The 6,000-nt window shown below is 50.2% G+C and overlaps 1 long non-coding RNA gene across 5 annotated transcripts in view; it reads right to left on the bottom strand.

The window, feature by feature from the left end:
• Nucleotides 1-6,000, bottom strand: part of LOC115299304 — a 68,078-nt gene that overhangs the window by 2,305 nt on the left and 59,773 nt on the right. For all 5 annotated transcript variants that reach the window (XR_003912102.1, XR_003912105.1, XR_003912103.1 and 2 more), the window contains 2 exons: nt 1,140-1,208; nt 639-763 (listed from right to left, as the gene is read on the bottom strand). This is a non-coding gene — a long non-coding RNA (uncharacterized LOC115299304). The remainder of the gene's footprint in view (nt 1-638; nt 764-1,139; nt 1,209-6,000) is intronic.

Raw genomic sequence — 6,000 nt, 5'->3', positions numbered from 1 at the left:
ACGACAGTCTGCGCGCTCCTAGACCTCACCAGGAGGTAAAGGAGGGTGACAGAAGAGATTATCTGGAAGGCTTATCCACTGGACCATCCGCCAGCTCATCCAGTTACTTTGTGTGACATTCTATGCATGAACTTTTCATTTTTTTTTTAATTTAACGTTTACTTTCAAGAGAGCAAGTGTGAGTGGGGGAGGGGCAGAGAGAGAGGGAGATGCAGAATCCAAAGCAGGCTCCAGGCTCCGAGCTGTCTGCATGGAGCCCCTCGTGGGGCTCGAACCCACGAACAGTGAGATGGTGACCTGAGCCCAAGTCGGACACTTAACCGACGGAGCCGCCCAGGCGCCCCGAGAATGAACTAGTAATGAGGGTGGGCTGGCGTCAGTGTGCTCAGCCTGTGGTTGGGACCAAAGTGGCTTCAGGAACGAAGAGGGAAGCGGTCCGTCGGTGCAGAGACCTGTCCCAAAGTCAGATCACACACTCGTCTTGGAAAGTGCACGTGCAGCTGGCACATGGATCCTGACACCCTTGTGTGAACAGAAGAACTGCACACCACGCGTGCATACGGCCACTCACAGGCAGGTGTGTGCCGTGCATTAGCAGGTGCACACACACGAAACCACACGTGTGGTTACATACATACCTCATACACACGCATATGCTTAAAGCGGCGTGCACGGAGCGTCCCCTCCATCTCTGCTCTGCGGGTTCTTTAAGGTGGAGACCACGTCCTGGTCATCTCAGGCGCTCCAAGGCTCAGCGCAGGGACTGGAGAAGAAGACACAGTCTACAAACTCCAGTACAACTTTGCTGGACGCAGGCCCACACACCGGACCCTGAACTCCGTGAATATACGACTCCAGTACAGATGTGCGCCTTCTTTCAGAGGCTTTTATCTCATCGATTCAGCAGAAATCAGACCTCGCCGACGGCCTCACGTGACCCTAACCGAGAAGGCAGCGAGAGCTCCGAAGCTGGCGGCTGTGCCCGAGAAGTCTACACGGCCTTTGGTTTGTGCCCGACCTGGGGGTCCGCCCCGCTGCCGAGGACTGGTTTTCATCTGCCATTACCGGGGACCTCCCCTGGATCCTCAAGCCCCTACCAGACTCTCCCACATACTCTGCCAGCCCCTTCTGGTCCCTACCTGGGGCACGGTCAGTTCCTGTGTAGTTTTCTTGTGGCGCCTGTAATAAATTGCTGCCGGCTGGGAGGCCTGAAACAACAGAAAATTCATCCCGAGATCAGACGTCCAAAATCATGCTTTGGCAGGTCACACTTCCGGGAACTGGTGGGGCGATCCATCCTTTCCCTTTCCAGTTTCTGGTGACTGCCAGTGTCCCTCCTGTCCCATCTCCCTCTGCCTCACACTTAGACGGACACTACTCATTCGATTTAGGGACCACCCAGATAATTCAAGATAAACCTAACTCAGGGGTGCCTGGGCAGCTCAGTCGGTTAAGCGTCTGGCTTTGGCTCAGGTCATGATCTCACGGTTGTGGGTTCGAGCCCCACGTCGGGCTCTGTGCTGACAGCTCAGAACCTGGAGCCTGCTTCAGATTCTGTGTCTCCCTCTCTCACTGACCCTCCCCTGCTTGCACTCTCTCTCTCTCTCTCTCAAAAATAAATAAAAACCATTAAAAAAAAAAACCTAACTCAGTTATGTCAACAAAACCCCTTTTCCCAAATCTGGCCAAATTCACAGGTTCCAGGCATGAGGACCTAGATGGACTTGGGGGCGGGGGGCACCCTAGAACCCACTGTGGTTCCTGCATTTGCTAAACTGGTAAAATAATAGGAAAATCTCCTCCATTCCAGCTTTCTGGACAACAGTTTTTCTGAAATGACGGTGATCTAAGAGTTTTTAAGAAAATGCAGACTCGGTATTTTCATGCACTGGCTTGCGTCATTTAGGACCGTCTTAGAAAATACCGATTGGTTGCTAAGCTTTCTTCCCAGAAATATTTTAGTATTAAAAGAATATACTTTCAAATCCACAATGGCCGGGAACAGAAGAGTGCGCGTGGGTAATTTTGTGTCCCACTCTCCAGGATGGTCAACCAGAACAGCAGAGCGGGTGTACCCCATCTCTGTCCACAAGGGGCCGGTCCCCTCCCCTGTGGCGGATCACAGCTCAGATCCGGCTCGGTCTGTTCATTGCACCGTAGGAGGTTCCGCCTTCATCCCTTCTCTGGTGAACGTTGGTGACCAGAAATGGCCGGAGGAGCAATGTCAGGCTGCATGTTATGCTGTGGGGGTGACATGGCTTGTGGCAAGTGGGCACTTTCAAAGAACTGGTCCGGGGAGAGAGGGTAAAGGTTGGCAGTTCTGAGAATACAGTGGAGTGAGTGGGGCTAGAAGCGGATTTTAATTCCAGATGTGCCTTTGGAATCATGATCCGCGTCTAGACACCACTCGCTCCCCTGAGAGGAAGTGGCCGACTGGCCGTCCCTGCCCAGTGGCTGGAGGAGACTCAGGCGCAAAGCTCGCCATCTTGGGGGGAGTCTGAGGAAAACCAACATGGGTGCCTCTGCCACGTGCAAACTCCCCTCCACAGAGACCACAGCATCATCTGGGAAGAGGAAAGAGACAAAGAGTAGGAGGGAGGGACAGAGAGAAGGAGAGAGAGAGTTCCCAAGACCCACACCTCAGAGATCCTGGTCCAGGTGATCTGGGATGACACCTGAAAGCTCTATGTTGAACAAACCAAAACTAAGTGATTGAGTCGGTGAAGAGTCCAGCTCCTGACTGCAGCTCAGGTCATGATCTCCTGGTCGTGAACTCGAGCCCCATGTCGGGCTCCGTGCTGACAGTGTGGAGCCTGCTTGGGATTGTTTCTCCCTCTCTCTCTCTCTGCCCCTCCCCTATTCACTGTCTCTTTGTCTCTTAAAAATAAACTTTCAGTAAGTAAATAAATAGCCAAACAAAACCCCCCAAACCCTTCCCTGCTCAAGGAGCTCTGACCCAGAGCCATGTTCAGAAGCCACGGCCTCAAGGAAGTGACCTTGGTGAACAGGTAAGAGTCGGTGGTGCGCTGCCTTGTTTTCCCGTCACTCAGAGTTCTTGAGGGCAGGGGTCAAGTGTTGTTCAAACTTGAACCCGTCATCAGCTAGCACGGTGACCTGCGTGTTGGGATGGTGGCTGTGAGGAGCACGAGGTCCAGGGCGCCTGAAACTGATTGCCTGAGGGACCTGGCCGCCTCCCAGCTTTGCCTCAGAGAAGCACCAACAGCAGTGCTGTTACGGAGGACGAATCTGAGGCTGCCCTGCTGTGGTCACACCCCCATCCTGCAGTTACCTTGTGACTTCAGACACACCACGTGACCTTCTCCAGAGCCTCAGTTTCTCACCTTTGAAATGGGAATAATAATGAGAGCTACGCACTTAAAGTTGTTGGAAGGAGTACACGTGCACAGCCCGGTGCACAGGCTCTTAGGAAGCACTCCATAAATACAGCTGTAGCTACAATAATTATTACTAATTTGAATAAGTTAAAATATATACATTCTCTCCATTATCCTCCTGGGTGAGCAAAAATTCCTTGAAAGCAGCAAGAGATTCTTCCTTGGCCGCCATGTCCCTTGCCCCTGACCTTCTGGAAATACCAAACTGCTAACCGCTCCCCCACATTTGGGGTGCTCCTTGGTGCCCCTGGACCATGCCTAATGCTGATCACTCTGCTTGGAAAGACACCCTCCCCCTGTTCCCCCACATCTCATCCACCTCGTGATCTTCTGTTTGACTTTTAAATGGTGATTCAGGGGCACCTGGGTGGCCGAGTCAGTCAGTCAAATGTCCGACTTTGGCTCAGGTCATGGTCTCGCAGTTTGTGGGTTCAAGCCCCACATGGAGCTCTGTGCTGACAGCTCAGAGCCTGGAGCCTGCTCCCAATTCTGTGTCTCCCTCTCTCTCTCTGCCCCTGCCCCATTCAAGCTGTCTCTCAAAAATAAATTTAAAATGTTTTAAAAAAATTTAAATGGAGATTCAGATGGTCCTTTCCTGTAACAAGTGTTCCTACTGGCTGGTTCTTTTCCTCTTCTCCACAAAGGAACAATCCTGTCCCTTCTCTCAGAGATGCATATTTCCTCTTACATCTTCAAACGTGCCACACTGTGTTAAAACAGAGCATATCTGTTTAGTATCCCTAGAATTTAGCCAAGGGTCCAGATGTCATGTGCCAACCAAATCATATGGTGAATGGGTAAGCAGTCCACACTACCACAGCTTCTCAATTAGTGGGTTCAGAATTCACATACTTTTCCATAGTTGTTTCAGGTGGTGCTGCGTAAGAAACACCCCCCAAACTTAGTGCTTTAAAATCACAATCATTGGGGCGCCTGGCGGCTCAGTTGGTTGGGCACCTGACTTCGGCTCAGGTCATGATCTCATGGTTCGGGGGTTCTAGCCCCGTATCAGGCTCTTTGCTGACAGCTAGCTCAGAGCCTGGAGCCTGTCTTGGGATTCTGTATCTCCCTCTCTCTCTGACCCTCCCCTGCTTGCCCTGTCTCTCTCTCTCAAAAATAAATAAAAAATTAAAAGACAATCACAATCATTTATTCTCCCTCAAGTATCTATGGGGGGGGGGGGAGTTTATTAAGTTCGACTGAGCAGCTCTCCTTCCAGCCTAGTTCAGACGGGCTCAACTTAGGTCTCCTCCAGGCACGTTCATTCTGAACCCACACTGAAGGGCCAATGGCTACCCGGGGGAAGCTCGTCTTGTGGTGATGGCAGAGGTGCAAGAGGACAAGTCTAAGCCCTAAAATGCATTCCAAGCCTCTCTGCTTGTGTCACGACTTCCACCTGCTACCATCTCACTGGCTGAGTCGATGACCAAGCTCATGGTCAAGTGCACATTATGCTTCACGATTCCAGGCAAGCCACACAGCCAGACTCCATGTTAACGGGTGCCGTGAGCATATTCTTGCCATGGAGGTGGAAGGGAATGGGTATTTTGATCCATACCTTGTTGATCTAACACAACAATCCTCAGTCTGGCTAGAATTCATTTTGCTTATCAAATGTTTTAGTCTCCAACCCGGAAACCTGCAACATTTCCTTGTTCAAATAGCCTTCTTAATGAATGCATAATGATGATATTCTAAACTAACAAGGAATTAGGTTCTTCCTTTTCAGTTCCCATTATATCTTTCGTGTGTGTGTGTGTGTGTGTGTGTGTGTGAGTGTATGTGTAAGTGTGAGAGACAGAGAGAGAGAGAGAAACAGAGGGAAATGATTACGCACACCGTATTGTAATTCTGTCTCTCTCTCTCTTTGGATGCGTGACATTACCCAGCAGTGTAACAGACACTTTCATTGGTTTACCTGACACCATTCTCACCTCCCTCTGCCCACTGCCCACCCTCACTATAAATGACAGAGGTGGCAAAAATTTACCTCCCCAGCCTGCACTGCAGCAGTGGCCAGCCAGTCTGACATAGCAGAAATCGGCAAGGAAACCTTGGACACATCTTTGCTCTCCTAATAAAAGGGCTTTTCCCTTTCTCTCCATCCTGTCTTGAACATAGATGTGATTGGCTGGCAAGCACGAAGGAAATACATAGTGAATCATAAAAATTCTGGCGGATACCTTTGGATCACGGAGCCAGCATTGACAACTGTCTACCTCAAGCCCTCACATTGATGGGGTTTCCCGTTACTTGTAGTCAAGGACACTCCTAACTGTGCTGTTCTCTAGGATGGGGGTTGGCAAACTGTACAGCCTGTGGGCTAGATCCAGCCTGCCATTTATCATTATTTCAAGAATTTTAAAACATTATTTTAGAGAACACGTGCATGTGCACAGGAGAGTTGGGGAGAGGCTATCCCCAGAGCCTGATGTAGGGCTCGAACTCACAGACGGCAAGATCATGACCTGAGCCAAAGTCGGACGCTTAACCAACTGAGCCCTCCATTTATCTTTGTAAATAACTTACCTTGTTTACATCCCTTAGTGTCAGTGCTGGTACACAATACAATAATTATTTGATACAATAGTATTATTAGTTGTCA

Source organism: Suricata suricatta, chromosome 8 (assembly GCF_006229205.1).
Source record: "Suricata suricatta isolate VVHF042 chromosome 8, meerkat_22Aug2017_6uvM2_HiC, whole genome shotgun sequence".
NCBI lineage: Eukaryota > Metazoa > Chordata > Mammalia > Carnivora > Herpestidae > Suricata > Suricata suricatta.
This window is presented reverse-complemented; position numbering and strand designations above follow the sequence as displayed.